This window comes from Mustela erminea, chromosome 9, assembly GCF_009829155.1.
Source record: "Mustela erminea isolate mMusErm1 chromosome 9, mMusErm1.Pri, whole genome shotgun sequence".
In the NCBI taxonomy this organism is placed as follows: Eukaryota; Metazoa; Chordata; class Mammalia; order Carnivora; family Mustelidae; genus Mustela; species Mustela erminea.
The window spans coordinates 20199110-20223464 of NC_045622.1; the positions used below are offsets into that span (position 1 = coordinate 20199110).

Here is a 24355-nt window from a genome sequence, read left to right on the forward strand (position 1 = left end):
TCCTTAACTTAAAAGCCTCAGTGGACCTTCTTTCAAATATGAATAAACCATGCGATTTTTTTAAAGCAAATATACATTAGTCTGGGTTTTTTTTTTTTAATAGATCTGAAGTCAGCTACGTTTAAACTCAGAATCACCCGAGAGAGAGAGAGAGAGAGAGAGAGAGAGAGATGGTTAGAAAGCCAAAAAGAATAAGCAATTGGGATGAAGTAGAGGGTCTGTATTTCACATTACAATGCCACCATAGTTTTAAATTACCAGTATGAGGAATCAAAGAAGTTCCAGAATTTATGCCATCGTTTCCTCTTTTTCTAAGAAAAAAGATATAGTCAGCTCCTTAGTTAAGAGTATGGATTCTAGGGTTGCCTGGGTGGCTCAGTGGGTTACTCAGCTGCCTTCAGCTCAGCTCAATGGCTCCAGAGTCCCGGATGGAGTCCCACATCTGGCTCCCTGCTCAGCAGGAGTCTGCTGCTTCTTCACCCTCTGCCCCTCTCTGCCTCTCCTGCTCCCTCGTTCTCTCTCAAATAAATAAATAGAATCTTAAAAAAAAAAAAAAGAAAAGAAAGAAAGTATGGATTTTAGAGTCGATGCCTGGCTTCAAATTCCAGATCAGTAACCTCAGCCAATTTATTTAAGCAATCTCTCAGTACCTTGGTTTCTTCATTTATAAAGTGAGGATGACCTGACAGCACTGTTGTGAGTAAATGGGTTAATACAGTTAATTCTCTTAGAATGGTGTCTGTTTCATAGTAAACACTGTATGCGCTATTACCTCATTTTGGCTATGCAGTAGTCCCATCTTCTGTGCGGTTTCACTTTCAGGGTTTCAATTACCAGTGCCAAAGACAGTCACGAAAGCAAATAATTCTCTCATCTACGGTCCAGAAGGTCAACAGTAGCCTAAGGCTACTTCACCATGCCTCTGTCATTCGGCTCTCATCATCTCATCATGTCGGCAATTTATCATCATCCCATGTCATCCCAAGAAGGGTGAGTACAGTACAATAATATATTTCGGTAGAGAGGAACCACATTCATATAACTTTCATTACAACACATTGCTATAAGTGGTCTATTATTGTCATTAATCTCTAAACACGCCTAATTTATAAATTAAATTTTATCATATCTATGTATGCACAGGACAGAGCATAGTACATGTAGAGTTGGGGACTGTGTGCACTTTCAGGCATCCGCGGGGGTCTTGGAACAATCCCCTATGGATGAAGAGGACTATTGTACTTTTAGTTAATAGAGAATCTTTCCTTTGTCGCTTTCCATCACTAGTTTCCAGTGTCTTCCCTGTCAGCTTTTTTAAGGGCTCTGGTGGCATCTCAAACACCTGTCAAAGCACAATTCACTCTCATTCAGCCCAACAGTAAGTTTTTTTTTCTTTTTAATAAGATCAGAGACTCTGAAGAGTTTTAATATCTCTGCTTATCCTGCTCTCATTTTCCCACAAGCCTGAAAAAGATCCTCCCTCCTCCTATTGTTAATTCTGGATGATTCTCAGATCAACTCTGACTCATGCAGGAAGCTTTCCTAGATAAAGTGGGTTGACTGGGAAGTCTCCCTTCCCACAAACTTCTGTTTCTAGACATTATTTCTCTATACCCCCCCCTTTATTCCCACACTCATCAGTCTATCCAATGAGAAAAAGTATCAAAAATAAAATTTCCAGTAATATCCTGAGGTTAAAATTAATTCAATAACATAAAAGCTATTAATATGTACTACACAGTGTGGAGACATTGCTATATAGGCAACCTGCATCACGTGCTTGTCTTGTTGGCTTACCATGGCTGCTTCTGGCTTCCAGGGGCTGTGTGATGGACTTGTTCAAGGCTTCATAGTTCAATCAGAATGTATGGAATGTGTTTGAAGTACTGTACCTTTTTTTGTGGATTCAAATGATAGCATAAGTAGATTAAAACCTACTTGAGAGATAATGTGCACAATGTCTCAAAATAATGTGCAAAGGAATACAGAACAATACATGGTAATTGACCTATAAACTGTCAAGTCCTCAGGACACCTGGGTGGCTCAGTTGGTTGGGCTGCCTTCGGCTCAGGTCATGATCCCACCGTCCTGGGATCGAGTCCCACATTGGGCTCCTTGCTCAGCAGGGAGCCTGCTTCTCCCTCTGCCTCTGCCTGCCACTCCCTCTGCCTCTGCCTGCCACTCTGTCTGCCTGTGCTCGCTCTCTCTGACAAATAAATAAATAAAATCTTAAAAAAAAAAAAACCTGTCAAGTCCTCCCTTTAATTGTATACCTCCCTTTTCTACTTCCTCCACAATCTGTGCCCAGAATTTCTCAGCTTTTCTCTCCCTTTTTTCCTTCATTGATTTTCTTCCCCATGCGGTATCTTTTATTCCCATGACTTATTCATCCCATAACTGGAAGCCTCTTCCACTCCACCTTCACCTGTTTTGCCCATTTCCCCACCTCCCTCCCCTCTGGCAACCACTTTGTTTTCTGTATTGACAAGTCTGTTTCTGCTTTTTGTTTGTTTGCTTGCTTTGTTTCTTGGATTCCACATATATATGAAATCATATGCCATTTGTCTTTCTCCGTCTGACTTATTTCACTTAGCATGAGACTGTCTAGATCCATCCATGTTGTCACAAAGGGCAAGATCTCTCTCTCTTTTTTTTTTTTTTTTTTGGCCGAGTAATGTCCATTTTATATATATTTACCTCCTCTTCTTTATCCATTCATCTGTTGATGGTACCTCAGGTTGCTTCCATATCTTGGCTATTGTAAATAATGCTTCAATAAACATAAAGGTGTATATCCTTCAAATTAGTGTTTCCTTTTCTCTTTGGGTAAACATCCTATGTAGAATGACTGGATTTTATGGTATTTCTACTTTTAATTATTTGAAGAAACTCCACAGTGTTTTTCACAGTGGTTATACCAATTTATGTTCCACAAGTTGTGTATGAGGGTTCCTTTTTCTCCACATCCCCACCAACACTTACTTTTTGTCTTTTTTGTTTTAGCCATCCAGGCAGGTGTAAGGTGTTATCTCATCGTGGTTTTGATTTCCATTTCCCTGATGGTGAGTGATGTTAAACATCCTTTCATGTGTCTGTTGGCCATCTGTATGTCTTCTTTGGAAAAATGTCTGTTCAGGTTCTTTGCGCAATTTAAAAATATATATATATATTTGAGGGAGAGAGAGAGCATGCCAGAGCAGGGGGAGGGGCAGAGGGAGTAGAAAGGAGAGAATCCCAAGCAGGCCACCTGCTGAACACAGAACCTGTAGCAGGGCTCAATCTCACAACCCCGAGATCATGACCAGAGCCAAAATCAAGAGTCAGATACTCAATTGACTGAGCCACCCAGGAGCCCTTCCTCTGCCCATATTTTAATGGGGTTATTTGTGTTTTTTTGGTGTTGAGTTGTAGAAGTTCTTTATATGGTCTGGATATTAACTCTTTATTGGATATATCATTTGCAAATATCTTCTCCCACTGGGTAGGTTGCCTTTTTATTTTATTGATGGTTTCCTTCACTGTGCAAAAGCTTTTTATTTTGATGTAGTCCCAGGAGTTTGTTTTTGCTTTTGTTTCTCTTACCTTTGGAGATATATCTAGAAAAATGTTATGGCTGATATCAAAGAGATTACTGCCTGTGTTCTATACTAGGAGTTTGATGGTCTCACATTTAGGTCCTTCATCCATTTTGAGTTTATTTTTGTGTACAGTGAAAGAAAGTGGTCCCGTGTCTGTCTGTTGCATGTGGCTGTCCTGTTTTCCCAGCACCATTTGTTGAAGAGACTGTGTGTATCTTCTGTGTCCAGTGCTTGTATTGCCAACTTTTTTAGGAAGCGTCTCTTAACCAGCTGGACAGAAGCCCTCTGTCTAATACCCACTCCTACAATTTAGCGCTCTACTTTAATGTGTTCTGTTTCCAAAGCTTCACTAATTCTGTTGTACACTCTCTTGCTGTGTTTTTATGACTGTCAGTGTGTTTGTTGCTTCAGCTTTTTTACCCCTTCATGTTCCACATCAAGTCCTGTTACCTCCACCTCTGAAATAGTTCCTAAATCTGATTACTTGTCAGCTCTAGTCCAAGCCTCCATCATGTCTTTACTGGACAACTGGACTTCCTGCTTGCATACTTGCCCACTGACGTGGTAGACAAGGGGAATTTGGTTTTATACAACCTTTTGCTTGTGAAATATAACATGAGTATAGAGGAGTACATGAAACATATGTGTACAACTATTACATGTCTTATTATAATGTACAATTACTACTATATGGTTTATTTATTGTATGGTTTATTATTATATGGTTTACTTAGAAAGCAAATACTACATAGTCACCCTCCAGGTCAGAGAAATAGAAACACTCCAGAAGCTCTGCCCCATAATCCCTGCCCTGTGTTAATTCCTATCTCCCTTTTAATGATAACCACTATACTGACTTGTCTTTCTTTATAGTGTTATCACGGTATCATGCTTTGCTAAAAGTTTTCCCTGGTTTTGATTTTTTTTGGTAAGCAAAATCGCATGTAGTCTGTATCTCCCTTCTTTCATTCAATATTATGTTTTTAATTAAGATTCATCTATTCCATATGAAGCTACAGTTTATTCATCTTTGTTGTTGTAAAATACTCTTATTTTATGACTATGTCACATTTTATTTATCCATCCTCCTGTTGAATTTTTGGGTTGTCTCTAATTTAGGATATTATGAATAATGCTGCTACAAACATTCTTGTACATGTCTCCCAGCGCATATGTGCAAGAGGATATGCCTTCCTCCCTCTCTCTCTCTCCCTCCCTCCTTCCCTTCTTGTCTTCCTTCTTCCCATGTGGATACCCAATTATTCTAACTCCATTTTCTGAAAAGACCATCCTTTCCCTCCTTCTCTTGCAATGCTATCTTTGACATAAAGCAAGTGTCCATATGTGCATGGGTCTGTTTCTGGGCTCTTTAGTTACATTGGTCTATTTGTCTATTTTTCTGTGTTCCTTGCAGCACAATAATGAGTCACCCTGGCTTTATAATAAGTCTTATGTCAAGTAGAGAAAGTCCTTCCTCCTCCTCTTCCTTTTCCTCCTCCTCCTCCTTTTTCAAGAGTGATTTGCTATTCTTGATCCTTAATATTTCCATATATATTTTGGAATTAGCTTGTCAGGTTCTACAGAAAAAGCTGTGGGTATTTTGATTGGTATTGCACTGAATCTGTGGGCCACCATGAGAAAAACTGACATCTTTGTAAGTCTTACAGTCCTTGGAAATGATATCTCTTGGAACATTTCCTTGGGAAGGTACCCCTTCATTAGTCTTTAGTTTCTCTTTAAGGTTTTATAGTTTTCTACAAAAATATCTTACACATTTTATTGCACTTATCCATAGGTAGTTGGAGTATTCTTTTAACACTCTTGTAAATGGTGTCATCTCATACATTTTATTTTCTAATTGTTTTTGCTGATATAAAAAAATATAACTGATTCTTGCATGTTTATTTTGTATCTAGTAATCTTGCTGAAACAGTCTTTTAAAATTGTAAATGACTGCACATCCTTTCTTTGCTAAAAACTCACCAATATCTTCCTACTGTAGAAATATAATCCAAACTCATTGCAGCGACTGTGGTGGTTTTAAAATGTATTCGCACATTATTTGACATCGTCCAACAAGAAGCTGAGTCTATGTCCCCTCCCTTTGACCTGGGTGAATCTTTGTGACTCCCTCAATGAATCAGACATGGTGGAATGACACTGTGTGATTTTTCAAGGCTTTTCAAGATTTCAAGATACCCTGAAGCTTCTGCCAGTTTCTCTGGATATACTTGCTCTGAAAACCTGTAGCTGCCTTGTAAGAAATTGGCTACCCTAACCCATGTAGAAACCATGTATCTATAGAGCGAAAGCCAAGGGGCCAGAAATGTTCCAGCCTCCAGTTGATTGTCCACATAGCCATATATGTGAATGAAGAAGCTTTGAAATAATCCTCGTCTCAGCCACCATCTGACTGTGTACACATGCGAGAGCTTTAGCAAGAGCTGCCTTGCTGGCCCCAGCATGCCCAGATTCATGGGCAAAATTCATGATTGTTGGTCCGTGCCATTGATTTTTAGGGTGTTTTGTTAGGCAGTGATAGGTAATGAGAACAATGGTCTCCAAGGCCCTTTTTACTCGAAGCTCAGCCTACCTTCTGCACCAACCTCATCTCCCACCTCAGGCACATTCCAGCCACACTGGCATTGTATGTGTGCTATCAAACAAGTCAAGCCTATATCTGTTTGGGGGCCTTTAGGGTTATCATAGATCCTTGTCTTAGAACAATTTTAACCCTTCAAGTGACAGCCTCCTTCTTATAATCCATCTCCTCAGATGTCACCTCCCCAGAGAAGCCATTAGTGCCTCTTTTATGACATTACCATTTTATTTTATCAATACAGATTTTCCAAAATCATTTATTTATGCACATTTTTCTTTCATGTATTTATCGTCTGTTCCCCCCCCAAATGTAAGCTGTTTGAATCCAAGTAGTGTCCAATTTATTTGCTTCTAATAGAGCCAGCACATAGAATGGTGTCAGGCAGGCTTTTACCATCAATGAAGATGGAGTAACAGAGACTAATACCCTCCTATCTTAAATAACTAGAAAACTAGACAAAATATATGAAATAATGGATTTCAAGACAATGGTTCCAACCTCTTAAAAATCTAACAAAAATCGTCATATGAATGCTTATGACAGCCTTAGTCATAATTGCCCAAATCAGGAAGCAACCAAGAAGTCCTTCAACGGGTGAATGGAAAAACCAACTGTGGTACAACCACACAGCGAATAAAGGAAATGAGCTATCAAGCCATGGAAAGACACAGAGGAATGTATATTGCTAAGTGAGAGAAGCCAGTCTGAAAAGCTACATGATTCCAACTATATGATGTTTTGGAAAAGGCAAAACTATGGAGACATACAGAAAGAACAGTGGTTGCCAGAGGCTGGGCAGGAGGGAGGGAGGGACGGAGGAAGAGAGAGGTGGAGCACAGATTTTTAGAGCCATGAAAATACACTGTATGATACTGACATACATGTAGATAGATACTGACCTTACTCATTTGTCAAAATCCCTACAGCTTGACAACAAAGAGAGCAGATGCTAATGTGAACTCTGGCCTTTAATTAATAATAACATATGAAGGGTGCCTGGGTGGCTTACGTAGTCCATTAAGCGTCTGCCTTCGGCTCAGGTTATGATCTCAGGGTCCTGGGATCGAGCCCTCCCCCTGCCCCCCAGCAGATTTCCTGCTGGGGTATGGGGAGTATGCTTCTCACTGTCTCCCTGTGCATTCCCTTTCTCTCTCTCTCTCTCTCTCTCTCTCTCTCTCGCAAGTAAATAAATAAAATCTTAAATAATAATAATAATGTATCAATAGCAGTTCCTCAGTTGTAACAAATATACCACAGGAAAATAAGGTGTTAGTAATAGGAGCAGCTGCAGGGTGGGAAGGTCTCCATACTTTCTGTTCAATTTTTCTTTTCTTTCTTTTTTTTTTTTAAAGATTTTATTTATTTATTTGACAGACAGAGATCACAAGTAGGCAGAGAGGCAGGCAGAGATAGAGAGAGGAGGAAGCAGGCTCCCTGCAGAGCAGAGAGCCCGATGCAGGGCTCAATCCCAGGACCCTGGGATCATGACATGAGCCGAAGGCAGAGGCTTTAACCCACTGAGCCACCCAGGCACCCCTCTGTTCAATTTTTCTATGAACCTAAAGCTGCTCTAAGAAAAAAGGTTTCTTAGTAATTTGTTGAAAAATAAGCTTCCATTGTAATATATTAATTTTTAAAGGGCTGACATAATACGCAACAGGTTTTAATACTGGTAATACCTAATTCTGGTTTTCATTTTGTTGTTGATCTTTGTCTTCTCAAAAAGAAATGATGGTTTTGTGATATTTGAGAAAACAAAAAAATTCAGTTATTTTTTGTTATTTTTTAATGAATTTGTTTGAGTGTGGTTGACACACAATGTTACATTAGTTTTAGAGGTACAAAGGAGTGATTCCACAAGCTTAAGCATTATGCTCTGCTCACCACAAGTGTAGCTACCATCTGTTGCAAAACAACACTGTTACAATACGATTGACTATATTCCTTATGCTGTGTCTCTTATTCCCATAACTCACTCATTCCGTACCTAGAAGCCTGTATTCCCCATTCCCCTTCCCTCATTTTGCCCATCCTTCTACCCCTCCTCCCCTCTGGCAATGATCAAGCTGTTCTTTGTTCTTTCTTCCTTTTAAGACCCAGTTATTTTAAAAAGAAGTATTTGAAGAAGTAATGCAACCATTTCCCCTCTCTCCCATTGCTATAGCACTTGTGGGACATGGTAACACTGAAGGCGGACTGTGTCAGTTTTGTTTCCAAATGGGGACAGAAGGCCTAGCTCTTAGGAAATTCTGGAGCATAGGTAAGATAATGATGAAGTTCCCTTAATGAAAGATAGCTGCTAAGGAAGGTCTCTCAGTCCCCAGCCCTGACCCAGACCAGCAGGGACAGCCTTGCCATCTCTATCTGACTCGAGACTATAGGGACTAACCTCATGCCCTTTTCCCTGTTTAAGTCACTCCACATAGGAAGCCCAGGAATACAAGGGCATCTTAAATGCATTCGAAATTAATAACGCTGGGATTCTGTAAATTCTCTTCTCTGATTTTGTTACGCACCCCTTCAAACTCCTGTGTCCTCTGGTGTTTGTGATCAGTGGTAAGAAAAACTCCCTAATGTCCTTGGTTTCCTCTCTGAGCCTTCTTTATACCTTCCTGCTCTAACCAACCGTGGCTCTCCATAGCTTCCCACTTCAGCCCTTTAAGTGAGGACTGTTCCTTTCCATTCACTTATTAATTTCTGTCTTTATAGTACTTATTGTCAAAATTACAATCCTGTTTAAATCCAACTGTCTGCCTATGCACCTTGCACCATATAACCATATAACCACTGCTGGTGGTTGGAGAAATAGACCAATCAGGCTGACTGGTTTGCTTCTCAATCAAATGCTGATTGCTGACCTCAAGTGGCCCCTTGATATGCTTGAGCAATCATTTCATTTCTCTCATTCATTCTCTCACTCTCCTGTATGACTACATTATTCAATGTCTTTGTTTGTCTCATATTAAATATTTGTGAGGAAGAGATCCAATTCCCTCCGCCCCCCTTTTTTTTTTTTTTTTTTTTTTTTTTTTTTTTTTGCATCTGGATATCCATTTGTCCAGCACTATTTGTGGGAACTACTATTTGCTCCCAATCGAATTGTCTTGCCTACCCCCTGTCGAATATCAATTGACTGTAAATGTGAGATTTATTTCTAGACTCTCAATTCTACTCCACTGATCTACATATCAATCACTTTGACATAAGCACTCTGTCTTCATTATTGTAGCTTTATAAGAAGTTTTGAAATTGTGAAGAGTGAGTCTTCCAATTTTAGTCTCACTCGAGATTGTTTTGGCTACTCTGGGCCCCTTGTGTCCTTATGAATTTTAGCATCAGCTTGTTAATTTGTGCTCCCCGCTCCCCCCCCCCAAAAAAACCAGCAAAGATTTGATAGGGATTGCATTGGTCTGTACATCAGTTTGCCATCTTAGCAATATTAAATCTTCCAATCAATGAATAAAGAATATCTTTCCATTTATCGAAGTCTTCTTTTTTTTTTTTTAAAGATTTTATTTTATTTATTTGTCATAGAGAGAGAAGCGAGAGCAAGCACAGGCAGACAGAGTGGCAGGCAGAGGCAGAGGGAGAAGCAGGCTCCCTGCCAAGCAAGGAGCCCGATGTGGGACTCGATCCCAAGACGCTGGGATCATGACCTGAGCCGAAGGCAGCCGCTCAACCAACTGAGCCACCCAGGTGTCCCCCGAAGTCGTCTTTAATTCCTTTCAACAATTTTTGTGGTTTTCAGAGTATAAGTTTTATACATTTTGGGGGGTTAAATATACCCTAGTAGTTTATTCTTTTTGATGCTACTCCAAATAGGATTGTTTTCTTTTTTTTTTTTAATAAGATTTTTATTTATTTATTTGACAGACAGAGATCACAAGTAGACAGAGAGGCAGGCAGAGAGAGAGGAAGGGAAGCAGGCTCCCCGCTGAGCAGAGAGTCAGACATGGGGCTCAATCCCAGGACCCTGACACCATGACCCGAGCCGAAGGCAGAAGCTTAACCCACTGAGCCACCCAGGTGCCCCTGTATAGGATTGTTTTCTTAATTTCATTTTCAAATTGTTCATTGCCAGTGTCTAGAAATTCTACTGATGTATGTGATTGATTTTGTAGCTGGCAGCCTTGTTGAACTTGTTTAGTCTGATAATTTTTTAGTGAATTCTTTACGGTTTTCCACAAACAAGATCGTGTCATCTAAAAACAGATATTTGGCGGTACACGGCTGGCTCGGTCACTGGAACATTCAACTTTTGATCTTGAGGCTGTGAGTTCAAGTCCCACACTGGATGTGGAGATTATTTTTAAAAAAATATTTAGGGGCACCTGAATGGCTCATTCAGTTAAGCAGCTGCCTTCAGCTCAGGTCATGATCCCAGGGTCCTGGGATCGAGCCCCACATGGGGCGCTCTGCTCTGCACGGAGCCTGCTTCCCTCCCCGCCCACCCCCCACCGCCTGCTTCTCTGCCCATTTATGATCTCTGTCAAATAAATAAATAAAATCTTAAAAAAAAAAATAGAGATGTTTTCACTTCTTCCTTTCCAATTTGAATGTCTTTTACTTCATTTTCTCACTGAATTACTTTGGCTGGAACCTCCAGTATAGTGTGGAAGGGGCTAGAGTGGCTCTCCTTGTCTCATTTGTGATCATAAGGGGAAAAGCATTCAGTCTTCCACCATTAATAATGATGTTAGCTCTGAGTTTTGGTAGATGTCCTTTATCGAGTTAAAGACATTCTGTACTATTCCTAGTTTGTTGAGTGTTTTTATCATGAAAGGATGCTGGAGTGTTGAATATTGTCAAAGAACTTTTTCAGCCTCTATTGAGATGATCATGTATGTGATTTTTGTCTTTTCTCTATTGATATAATGAATTATGTTAATTGACTTTCAGGTCTTTAAACAACTTTGCCTTTGGGGGAATAAATCCCTTGGTTATGAGTTGTAATTTCTTCTATATGTTGTTGGATTCAGTTTATAAGTATTTTTTGTTTTTGTTTTTGGTTTTTTTTGCTTTTTTTGTTTGTTTTTTGTGGTTTTTTTTTTTTTTTTTTTAGGATTTTTACATCTATATTCACACTGGACAGTCAGGCTTCACTGATTGCCAGCTGATTTCTCTCTGTTTTCTATTATGAAGTGAGGCCCACATTGCCCCACAGCGGGAACTAGTTAAGTCTGGTCCTCTGCAGGCCTAGTTGGTTTTTTTGTGGTTTTTGTTTGCTTGTTTTGTTTTTTAAGATTTTATTGAGTAATCTCTACACCCAGGCGCTTCTACAGCTGGGCACCCCTGCAGGGGTAGTTTCTGAGGTAAGCTTTGGAGGTTTGTCCTCACTCCAGAAGTGCTATTCTTAGCTGACTCTTTCCCCACTTCTCTCTGGTAAACTTATCAGCCTACAGTTTAGCTTCTTGTCCTCATGGAGCTACCAACTTTTTCATTGCTTACCACCTAAACCTCCATTGTTTTTAAGAGTGCCTTTAGGCTTGAACTTCCTGCACTCTGTTCCATATAAAGTCAGTTCACTTGGTGAAGGCCTTGGCACTCTTATGGTTTACCTTTCTCCCTGGGCCAAATCTTTGCACTTATGCGTTAGAGCTGGTGGCAGGGACAGCTCTAACTGTCTAGGTCCAAGTATCTCAGAGTGACCTGCCTCTCCAGGGCACAGGGTCAGGGTCATAACCATCTGGTCTTCTTGGCTTACCTCTGGCCAGGTAGAGCCTCTGTTCTACAAGTGAACTGAGCTGAGAGAGATTGGGCTCCCAGTATTCTAGGCCTGTCATACCTGGGTAAAGCCTCTGACCTGTGAATGGGGGCTCAGGGAAAGAAGAGAGATTCCAAACTTTTGGCAACATATCCCTGGCATTTAATGTCTGCAACACAGAGTTGGGAGGTCTGGAACATTCTGGTGGCCACCATGCACAGGGAAATAACACAATCTATGATGGGGACCTGGGGTTTGGGGAGTTTGGGCCTTGTCTTCAAGGCCACTGCTGCCATGCTGAGTTTCTATCAAGCTGAGATGGGAGAGTGGTCAAGAGAGGCAGGGGGTTGTGGCTGAGGTGCCACAGACTCTCGTTCAAACAGATCTGATAAACTATTCTTGAACAAATATTTCTTCTTTTGCTATTTGCCCCTAGGACAATTTCCAGAAACTGAAAGTTGTTTTTTTTTTTTTTTTAAGAAATAATTTTCACTTGTTATGGCTATTTCGTGGGAGAGAAGAACCACAGAGTTCCTCACACTACCATTCCAGAAGCCATCCTCTCTCTCCTTCCCTCTCAAAAGTGTTGTCAGTACTTCCTGTTCAAATCCTGTCTCCTTCCTCCTGCTCCCTGCCAACCTCTTTCTTGAACCAACTCTATGCAGGCTCTGACGCTCCATGGACTCAATGAAACCACTCTTGTCAAGGTCACCGTTGCCCTCCTTGTTGCTATATCCTGTAGGTGGAGTCTCATTTTCATCCTACTTGACCTGCCAGCAGTATTTGACACAATCGATCCCGTCTCCCACCTTCGGATGTTTTCATCACTTTGCGTTCAGAACACGACACTCCCCTGCTTCCCGGTTTTCCTCCCACCACCTTCACTGTTCCTCCTCGGTCTCCTTTGCTGGTGTCTCAGAACCAGTCCTTGGACCGCTTGTCCTTCTTATCTGCACTCATTTCCTTCGTGATCTCCTTCAGTCTCACAGTTTTCAGTAATTCCCCATAGGCTGGTGGCTCTCAAAAGCATCTCCAGGCCAGGCCTCTCTTCCAAGCCACACACTCATGTAATGTGCTGCCTGACTGACATTTCCATGCGGTCACCTGATGGGCTTTTCACACTGTGTGTACAAAACAGCTCCTGATCGTCCCCTACAAACCTGTTCCTTCCAGGCTTCCTCCTCATCCCCGTTGCTCAGCCTCAGAAGGATGGTACTGTCATTGACTCTTTCTCACTCTGTGTCCAAGCTATCTGCCAGTCTTGTTAGGTCTACCTTCAAAATTACTCAAAATATCACTTCCTGCAGCTTCCACCACTGTTTTGGGCCACTAGTATCTCTTGCCTAGATGATTTTAAGAACTGTTTGCGTGGTCTTCCTGCTTCCATTCCATTACCTGTCTGACTTCATCTCTTTTTGCAGTCTCCAACTCCAGTCACACTGGCTTCCTTGCTGTTTCTAGAATATACAAAGCATGTGGGTGAGTGTCTGGGGTTGGCAGTAGCTTGCCTATTACCACACATTAATGCCAGGAGCGAAGCACGTTCTTGAAGACACTAAAGGTTGTATTTGGAACGCTCTCACTTCTAGATTCTGCCATATGCGTCTCTTCCTCTGACTGGCTCTAATTCGTATCCTTTCATTATAATAAAACTACAATCATAAGTCTTGAGTTCTGGGAATCATTCTAGCAAATTATTGAACCTGATGGTGGTCATGAGAGCCCCCTAATTTGTAGCCAGCCAATCTGAAGTAAAGGTGGACCTAGGTGTCCCCAAAGTTGCAGCAAGTACCTGGAGTCTTGGACACACTTGGCAGCCTGGAGGACTGTTCGCTTAACCTCAAGTTTGGCTGCTCATGGTGGTGTTAGAAGAATTTAGGCAGGAGTATCCATATCTCGGGTTGGGAAAGATAGTGGTGTCCTACAGGCAACAGTGGTTTAGTTTACTGAGATTCCACATCCTGCATTAGATCCTGGATGGCATCTAGAACCTCTAGGTAAACATCATAACACCATATATTTTTTTATCTTACCTTTGCAAATTGCTTTCATATTTGAGCCTCAAAACAGGTAATGTCACCCTCCTTTTACAGGTGAAGAAACTGAAGTGAAGGGGGAAATACTCGCCCAAAGTCATTAGACTCAAACACAGGTGTTGTGCTTCATTGCAGAGCTCTTCACACCGGGACCCACAAACTGCAGAAATGGTCTACATCACTTGCACAGAGGGGTATCTTTATGATCAGTTCTCCTTTAACACCTTGTAGGAAACTGAAGGCAACTGGGTCCCTCCAGACAGGACTCAGGATTCTCTCCTACCTATGTGATCTTCTCCTTTGGGGACAGCGAGATTTAGGAGAAAATATCTAGGAACCTGGGTCTTCTCCGGTTAAACAATGACATATTGATCTCCTCCTACGAATGGCCCTCCCCAAGAGAGAAAATTTGTTACCGTCAGAAAGACCCAAATTGAGTATGTTAGGAATCTTTTATTTCGGAGACTTAAGAGAACCTGTCCCAGAGTTGATATCCAAGTCTCCAACTACTAACATATGCAAGTTCTCAAAGGCTTTGAAACATGATAAGTCATGCCTACAAACCAAATGGCAAACATATGACTAGCTGCTTTCAAGAAAATACAATTGGCTCTCAGGAAAATATGTCCAATCTCACTCATCATACGCCAAATACAAATTAAAACTACAAGAAGATTTCATTTTTACCTGTCAGGTTGGCAGAAAAAATAATTTGGAAAATGCATTGTGTTGTACGATCTGGAGAACCCTCATCTGGCATCATACAGTGCTGGTGAGGTTAAAAATTTGTCTCACCTCTGGGAAGGGTGACTTGGCAATATTTCACCAATAGGTATTTGCATTTGACTCAGCGAGTTCAATTTTAAGAATTCTAAAGATGTATCCACGTGTTAACTATGAAGATGTCTGCTGTAGGCTGAAAAGCATTGTCACAGTATTTCATAACTCTTTCCACTAAGAGATGAGTCTTTCCTGGACTCCTTACATCTAGGATGGTCCTGTGGCTTGCAGAAGTGATGCTGTTCCAGAGCCTAACCTCTGGATGGTCCTGTGGCTTGCAGAAGTGATGCTGTTCTAGAGCCTAACCTCAAGAGGCTTGTAACTTCCACTCTCATGCTCTTGGAATTCTGCCCTTGGACCAGTTGGTGGTTAGAAGCTGGAAAAACCCCAAAAAGGCTGTTAGCAAAGACTGGAGGAATGGTGGACAAACAGTTGCTGGAGGCTGGGAATGCAGTGAGAAAATCCTTATCAGAGGCTGAAGGGGGAGACAGCTCATGTTATGTGGTGATGCAATTTTTGGCAAAATGTTGCCTGTGAAAACTTGAAAGCTAAAAAATGTACCTCATAGCCTTTTTAAAAAATATGATTCAGGAGATTTCCAGACAGAATGTTAAAAGTGCCACTTTGGCTTCTTCTAGCTGCGTAACAATGGACAAGAAGAGAGAGAGGAGCAACAGAAGGAACTATGAAACTTAGAAGATTCTAGAGGACATCTGGAAACCCAAGGATTTGCTGGTTTGGAAAATATAACTCTTGCCCCAGTTCTCCCATCTGGTAAAAATCTCTCGAAGTGAAAAATCAAACCAGGGGTATGGCTGTAAGGACCCTTGTTCAGACCCCTGAATAATTTAAGTAATGCCTAAAGGACTGTTTCAAGTAGAGCTTTTGAGATCTTAAGGATATTTTCTCACAGCAGCCTCAAATCATTGCCCAAAAGACCATATATATAACACAGAACACCATGAAGCTCCCCTATTTTGATGGCATTATGTTAATTGGATCACTGGAATACCAGAGGGGAACGAATAAATCCTAAATGATTGGGGCGGGAGCGGGGGTGGGCAGTCTACTATATCAGTGAAGGTTTTAGGAGACCAGTTGTCTGAAGAATCCCAAGACATCCACACCACGTTTGAGGACAAGTACCTTGCTTTTCCTACCACTCAGAGATCCAGTACTGGGTAGACCTCTTCAGACTTTGGTGATACATACACATTTAGGAATACCGCTCCCATCTGTCTATAAAGTAACAAGTTTTGACGGGGAGCCAGAGAAAGACTAGACGCTGCAACAAGTTCTGGTTGCAGTTTAAGTGGCCTTGCTGCTTGGGTCACAGGACTAGTAGATTCCAGAGTGCTGTTTGTCATGGGTGTCCATGCCACTCAGTGTCTGGCAAGCTCCATTAGGAAATCTGCCGTATAGACCGTTAAGGGCTCTGCTGCACCTCCATTCTTTTTAATGTTCCCAGCAGCAGATCTTAACCAATGCTGGATAGAGAATTGGTAAATAAATATCCTGGCTTCCTTGCTCCTCACATGGTATAAACTCCGAGATGTGTCCTGTGCCATCTCCCAGAGCTCCCTGATGGGATAACTGACGTCCTTCCTTTCTCTCCCACACTTCTCGTTTCCTACCGGTGTTCTCTCTCTGAAATGAGCTCCTTGCCCTCTAATCTTTGTCTCAGTATCCACCTCTGGAAGGACCCCACCTAATGGACCAACAATTTAGAACATCTTTGACTCTTTCTCGAAACAGAGCTTTTTTCCAGAATAGAAAGTTCCTATGATGCAAGACCCTGGTTTACTGATGGTTCAGTGGGCTTTCTGCTGTTCTGCTGGTCCTTTCATACTCTGTCAGGTGAAGCTTTGCCAGAACCCACCCGAAGCCACAGGAGTGAACTAGACAGGCATCTATCGTCATGGAGCTTCGGGTCTGGAGATACGAAGAGCTTTCATTCACTGATGCTTTCTAGTAGACAGAATATGAAGCATTTCCCACACATTATCTTTTTCAAAGATAATGTAAATGTAATAATGTAAAGATAATGTAAATGTAAAGCCTCACTTTACAATGAAGTTAGCCTATGCTCAGACAAGTTCCTTACCCCAAATCTTATCACTGGTAAGTGGTGGATCTCCATCCTAGACCCGAGACTGTCTGATGCCAGCTTATGCCTGTACTGCTTTCCTTATTTCAGTTCCCTTATGTCAGTTCCGCCATTTGCTAGAAAATGTATCTTTTCAAGGCAGAGTAAGACCCTCTGCCCACCTCCACTTTTTGTCTCTCCTCCTGCCTTAAAAAGGATTAGACACTGGATTAAGCACTGGTTGCAGAGATTTGGGACACGAAACAAGGGACAGGAATAGAATGGCAGGAGGTTCTACTGCAGCTGGGAACTGTTAACAAGTTCCCACAACTCCTTCAAACTGCATCTCTCTGCTAGATAACTTAGGCTTTTCAAGATGTGGGGGAAAGCTCCATTTTTGTCCCTTATGTAGGCAATGGAAATTCCTTTAAATGATTAATTGAAAGAAGACAGAACCAAGTTGGTGTACATACACATGCTAATAAAGGCTCCTAAAGGGAGCAATGGGAAAAAACAATTGTAAATTAATTTCAAAGACCAAATGTTGGTTTGAATGAGTCTAGATATTTGACTTGATCAACACTAGCTCAGTAAAAATTAGGGGTTTGGTCTGTTTTGTTTTGTTTTTTTAGTCTAGTTTCCTGGTATGAGAGTCAAGAAGATAGGACATTCCATAAGTGTTACAGATGTGAACCCACTTCCATTTATTGGTGGCCTTAGATGGCCTATAACCAGGGCATAACCTTCCAGGTAAACATTTAACTTTGGAGAATTAGTACAAGATGCTTCACTAACTTCTAAAGTTATTCTTCCCTCACATGAACACTATCCCATTAGATTTGTAGCACCTTTTTTAAAAAGATTTATTTATTTATTTATTTATTTATTTATTTATTTGACAGAGAGAGAGAGTAGGCAGAGAGGCAGGCAGAGAGAGGGAAGGAAGCAGGCTCCCTGCTGAGCAGACAGCCCAATGCCATGTGGGGCTCAATCCCAGGACCCTGAGATCATGACCTGAGCCAAAGGCAGAGGCTTAACCCACTGAGCCACACAGGCGCCCCTGTTTTGTAGCTTTTAAGTCCATCTACTCAGATACAAGTGTGAATAAATTCACATATATTATTTCACTGTGTGATGGTTTACGTAAGGCCTTCCTAGTGCAAACGGGGCTGTTAAATTTGCATCTCAAATTAGTTTCTGCTAACTGAGCAACTAAAGCAAATTCCTTTGTGGAAAAAAGTTTCCAAGCATGACCTGGTAATTGTTTTAATGGATTTTCAATGAAGGGTGAAGTGCTATGCAATGTGCCCCAAAGGCATTCCATAAATATGTTTTGAGTGACTCTGTTCACCCACATAGAGCGCACACACATACACACACACAACAAATGTGTACTATTTAAATAATACTTTTTCTCCATAGTCTCTGTATTTACCACCCATATCCATTAATATTGAAGGTGAACAAGGGAGCTGAGCCCGCGGCAGAGAACTGACTAGCGAAGAACTCTGGGCAGGGGAGCTTTGCTTAGTTTGAGACCCTCAGTGTGCACCTGGGATCTGAGCACTCCCAAATGAGGGAGAAGCCCTCATGTTGATCAACTGAGAGACTTAAGGACCCCTGCAGGCTAACAGGATAATATCCCACCTGTGTTAGAGAGCCTGATACTGGTATATATAGTTTCCTGTTTTCTATGTAAGGAGTTGATCTGCTCTGACCTTGGCGTTGGTCATACTATATTCTCAGTATCTGCTGTTCCTACACCAGAGATGAGATGTATACAACAGAAATCTTTACCTTACTTTCTCCCAAAACTTTCATTAGGTCCTGCTATAAAAGATACATACATACATCCTTTTCAAAAAAAGATTTTATTTATTTATTTGAGAGAGCAAAAGAGAGCACAAGCAGGGGGAGGGGCAGAGGGAAAGGGAGAAGCAGGCTCCCCACTGAGCAGCGAGCCCTATGAGGGGCTCCATCCCAAGACCCTGGGTTCATGACCTGAGCTGAAGGTAGACATTTAATCCACTGAACCACCCAGGTTCCCCAATACATATATTCTTGTTGTAAGTGTGTATCTCTTGCTTTAGTTATTGTAGGATTTAGGTTTTGTTGACTATTGAGTATCATCTGAGGCTCACAATCATTTGGGGTGTAAGAGAGACCATGCAAGTGTCCATTAGATTGCAAGCTGGAATTTCATAAGAAGGCCCCTGAGCGGATTCTAGGGTTAGAATAAAACTTGTTTTCTTTTTTTTTGCTGTTTGTTTGTTTGTTTGAAAAAAGTTCAATATGAGCAACAGAATAAAGCACTCTCGGATGGTAGGAAAGAGAGGAGTACCTCCCCAACAATGGCCAGGAGAAGAAAGCCAAACAATGTGCCTATAAAGTGGTTTAGGGCTGCCACGTGTCTTTATGGTACCAGAAACCTCATTCTTCTAAAAAACCTCATTTCCTCTAAAAACAAAAAAAACCAAAAAACACATTTTTTGTATTTTTCTTGGTTAAGTAACCCATTTTCTTACATCTGCAACAGGGTGTACATCTTTCCCAGAAGGAAAAACTGGAACGTCTCATTGATCCCTTTCTGACTGTTAAGGAAGCTCAGGGAATCGCTCAAGTACCCTGGCAGCAGTTACAAAGGTATTTACAAGCAACTGCTCTCCTGCCTCAATTACCAAGTCTTCTAAGTAGAGAAACACCCTTTTTGTCCTAGCTCTGATTTGAAAAAAGTTTGTTTAGGCCCGGCCTCAAATCAGTGTAGGGTTGTTCACATTCCTGAGGAAAGGTCTGCCACCTGGTGGTAAGAAGTGAAATGCCACTTGCTCGACTCCGAGCTCCCTCCCTTCCTCCTTCCTCCCTCTTTCCTTCTCCCCTTTCCTCTCCTTCACTCCCTTCTTCCCTCTCTGCTTCCCTCCCTACTCCCACTCTGTCCATCCTTCCCTCCCTCCCTCTGTCAATTCAATTTTTGCAAATCCATGCTCAGTTTCTGGCTTAAATCTTGCTTGCTTGCCACGTGCCAAAGGCTTCTAATGGATGATAAAGATACTGACACCTCAGAGAGAATTTTTTGGGCAAATATCTGGAATTTGAACACCTTAAATCAACTTTAAATTGTTTCAGAACAGCTGGGGGAGGGGAGTGAAGAGGAGGGGACTTATAAGTGTTAAGTTTCTCCTAAAGAGAGAAAAAAAAGCATAATTGATTTATTCATACACATTCATTGATTCACTACTGAGTACCAAAAACCTGTGCTAATTAGTTTGCAAATAGAAACATATATGACAGCACCCCTGCTCCTCTAATGACAAAGAGATGAACAGATGACCAAACTAGGTTGGGAATATAAATTAGGGTCATTCTTGCTTCCATTTTTAAGGTGGAAGAAAGCGCAGAATTGTTACAGTCCATTAGGGGGAGTGCTAAGTCCCCAGGAAAGTCACAGGCACTGCGCTAATTCCAAACCATGCCCACAATTCCTTGGGGACTTAGCCCATCTCTCCCTTACAGAGAAAGGAGACCCCAGTATGCTTGGGAGCTTGAACTGCCAGTAACCATTTCCAGTACCACAAGTACAATACTTCAGTGTTCAGCCCCTACTTTTGCTTCCCATCTTCTCGTCTCAAAGTATGGTCCCAGGCATCAGCATTGTCATCACCTGGGAAACTTCTAGAAATGCAGATTCTCATACCCTACCACAGACCCACTGAATCAGAAGCTGGGAGTGTTTTAATGAGCGCTCTGGGCATTCTGATGCAAGTTAAAGTCTGAGAACCATTGGTCTAGTAAACCATCTGGGCATGGACCGGGGAGACCAGTGAGAGTGGAAGGGTGGGAAAGAGCAATGGATCCTACAAGCCACTCAGAGTGAGCCCCACAGGGTTAGAGAAGGCAGAGGGGCAGCCACAAGGAGGGACCACAGAGTCATTGTAGAGGTTTCTGCCAACTGAGGTTGGAGTCTGTGTTGTGGACACTAGCCCCCAAATTTACTCTATGTCAGATTGGTTATGGTACCATGACCTTCATGCTGGAAACTTCACGGACTCCTCCTTCAATTCGTGCTGCTTTAGAGAGGGAGCCCAGACAGTGTCGGGCCAGGCAGGCTGACCCAAGGCTGTGCCCACCCCTACCCAGGCTCAGCTCCAAGTCTCTTCACTCTCACAGGTCCATGGAAGGCCCATTGGGTAGCTCCGTGGCAGTGTGGTATAGTGGTAAGCCCTCTCCCGCAACTCCTGCCGCCCCAACACACAGACACATTAGTGTGGGGTTGCCTGCATTGAATGCTAACTCCACCACACTCCTGGGGACACACTGCAGGCTGCTCCCTATGTTGAATGGAGAGAATACTACCTACTAAAGGAAGTGCTATTTAAAGGCACAGTATTGCTGTATATATAGTACTCAGGGCAGGCTTTGGTCCCTAACTCTGTGTGTGTGTTGCTATCTTTTCCCAGTCTCCACTGCCCCCCCCCCGCCCTCCCCCACCATCCTGTCTGCCTGTGCCTCCTGACCTGGCATTTCCTGCACAAAATAAGCACCTGATTAAAAAGAGTAGAAAGAACAACTGAAGCCTGCTTCTGCTATTTTTCCTCATTTTCCTGGAGCTGCTGGCAGAAAAGTGGCAGCTCAGAGCCAGGGGTGCAGGCTTTGCTTGTCTCTTCTGAAAAAACAAAACGAAACGAAACAAAACAAAACAAAAACACTTTTTCTTTTAAAGGGGGAAAAGGAATAAGCTGATTGGGGCATCTCCCTGACCTCCATTCCTCCCCCACACGTGGGCACACAAAGAGCCCAAGTGCCGGTGTGAGTCGGGGGACAAGCTCCGTATGTCCGCAGTCCCGGGTCACCTCGGGCCAGGTGCTGGTAACTCAGCTGCACACTGGAAGATGGGGCCTGGGAGGGGCACGGAGCCCCCCACACCCCGCCCCGCCCACCTCCCCAGGCTGGGTGACTGTCAGGCCACATCTGCTCCAAATTTATAGCTGCTCCTCCGGCCGCCGCCGTCCTCTCCACGGCCTCTTTACCAAGCGCAGCCCCAGCTGAGACCCCTCCCGCGGGGAGCGAGAGGACACACCCGCGCCGGCCCCGGGCTGGGGGCGGGGAGCAGGTGTGAAGCGGAGGTCGCAGCCGCGCGCGCGGTCACCCTCCACCGCACCGCGGAGACCCGACCTCACAATAACGTGGACACAATGGCGCGGGGGCCAGGAGCTCATTACCGGGACCGGCCGGGGAGCGGCTGATGAAAGAGGTGGGAGCAGGGGAGGACGGCTGCCCGACCACTGCGCGCAGACCCCTGCGCGCTCGCGAGGGCGGAGGGGCGAGGTCTGCACCGAGGACGCTGGTCTAGCGGCGGCCTGGAGCGACCCTCGCCAAAAGCCTACAGAGGGCGCCGAGCTGGGCCCCCAGGGCCGGGCGGGAGGAGGAGCCAAGGGACAAAAAGATGCCTGCGGGCTGGGGAGGGCCGGGACTCTTCAGGGAGCACCTCCCTGTAGGCGTCTCCCCCCTCCCCCACCCCCAACCCGCCGCGCACGGGTCCGCTGATTGCCTATTGTGCGTCGCCCCTCCACCCCCGCCCGGCGCCCAGCGTCCCGGCCCCGCAGCCTCCACTTGCTCCGGGCTCGCGTAATTCATTCTCGCAGCCGGCCCCTTCGGCTCTAAATGAGCAGTTAGCGCCGCACACACGTGCGGGGGGAAGGGTCGTCCACTGCGGAGGGAAAAGTGGGGGTGGAGGCAGGAGGGAATGCAGCCAGAAGAGACTGCACGCGCACACACACGCGCGCGTACACACACACACACACACAGCCTGGGTCCAACACCGTCCCTCACGCGTCTCTGTGGATAAGGGGTCTTCCCTCACTCCCCACATTGACAGCCGTCTTCTCTAAGCCGAACTGCCCCGAGGAGACTCCCGCCTTTTATTTTTATTTTTTCCTGGGCAGTGGATGCCTTTGTCTGGGTTCTGGAACGCAGAGGTAGAAGGTGGGAGGTCGGCCAGATGTTGTGTGCACCTTTAAGGTTGAGGTGAAACAGTGGGAAGAGGCCAGGATAGAAGGGCGCCGGCAGGGGTTTTAAGGAAGCCTGCTAGGGTGTGACCGCTCCTAACTTCCAGCTCCACACATCATCATCCTGTGTGTCTTTGGTCCCAGGGAACTCGTCCTAGTGTTTATGGCTCTTTTTAATGTTCCTCTCTACACACCATCACGTCTTCTCTGGGAGATGGGCACCTCTGGGAAAGGAGCTGAAAAGGGACCAGAAAAAGGTTTGGGAAAATGAGGTCTAGTAATAAAGGTTCTCACCACTGATGGTTTCGATCATGGGCAATTTACAGGTGAATGGAACCACAACCTGGCTGCCCACGAACCCAAGGGAGGCAACAGACACCTTGTGGCCCAGAAAGTATTTTTTAAAATCAGTGTGTATATATATGTATGCATGCATGTGTGTGTGTGTATGTATATATATATGCACATATATATAGTCTATTTTATAGATATATAACATTCTATTGTGGATAAGAGTATATTGTGGATAACAAACAAATTCAAAATTAGAGAGAATAATAGAATGAAGCCCTGTGTATCTATCACCCAGACTGAGCACTTAACATTCAAAGGCAATCTCCTGTCATTTATACCCCCATTCTCCACTCAGGATTTGGAAGCAAATCTTGGAAATCATATTTCTTCTGTAAATATTTCAATCTAGTTCTAAAAAGTAAGGACTTGTTTAGTAGTATAATGACGATACCATTATCAACCATGTATCATTATATATAATCAATGTTCAAACTCCCTCAACTGTCTCAATTATTTGTCTTCTTGGTATTGTTTTTCAGATTAGAATCCAAATGAATCTGTCCAGGTCAATGACTCTTTTAACCTGATGTTCACTGCTTAATCTCTTTCCCCCCCCTTGCAATTTGTTTGTTGAAAAACTGGGTCATTTGTTCTGTAGAATTTTCCACAGTCTGGATTTTGTTGAATGTATCCCCATGGTGCCATTTAACATGTTCTTCTGCCCCTATATTTTCTGTAAATTGGTTGCTAGATATAGAAGCTAGATCAATTAATGTCTGATTTTTTTTTTTGCACGAATTCTTCATAGGCAATACTGTTTGTCCCCAGAGCAAATGGCTCCTTGTGTCGTGGTGTTGTTGCTGTTGTTATATTAACAACCAACAATGATCATTGCCTAGACCCATTATTTCATTAGACTTTGCCAAATTGTGACATTCTAATTCTGTGATTCCTTCTTCATTTATTATCTGGAATACTTTAGAGAAGTAGTTGATTACTTAGCATGCTCTGAAGGGGAACAATGACTTAAAATTTATATATATATATATATATATATATATATATATATATATGATTTCATGGATTTCAATACATGTGATGTGTTTTACACCAACATGTTTTGATTGCATGGGTGTTTTTAAATTAGGAGATACCATATTAAAAATACTGAGCTCTGGCTTGTCCTGTAGATGATCTGTCAAGCCCGAGACACTTTCTGGCCTGGCTGGAGTAGCCTCTGGTTGAAGGGGACTGCCCTCAGTGGGCATTTGT

At 43.0% G+C, this 24355-nt stretch overlaps 1 long non-coding RNA gene across 1 annotated transcript; it reads left to right on the forward strand.

The window, feature by feature from the left end:
• Nucleotides 1–507: 507 nt before the first annotated feature.
• Nucleotides 508–22548, forward strand: LOC116599460. The gene is made up of 3 exons (XR_004289386.1): nucleotides 508–990; nucleotides 15340–15475; nucleotides 19324–22548. It is a non-coding gene; the product is annotated as an uncharacterized LOC116599460 (long non-coding RNA).
• Nucleotides 22549–24355: the final 1807 nt, after the last annotated feature.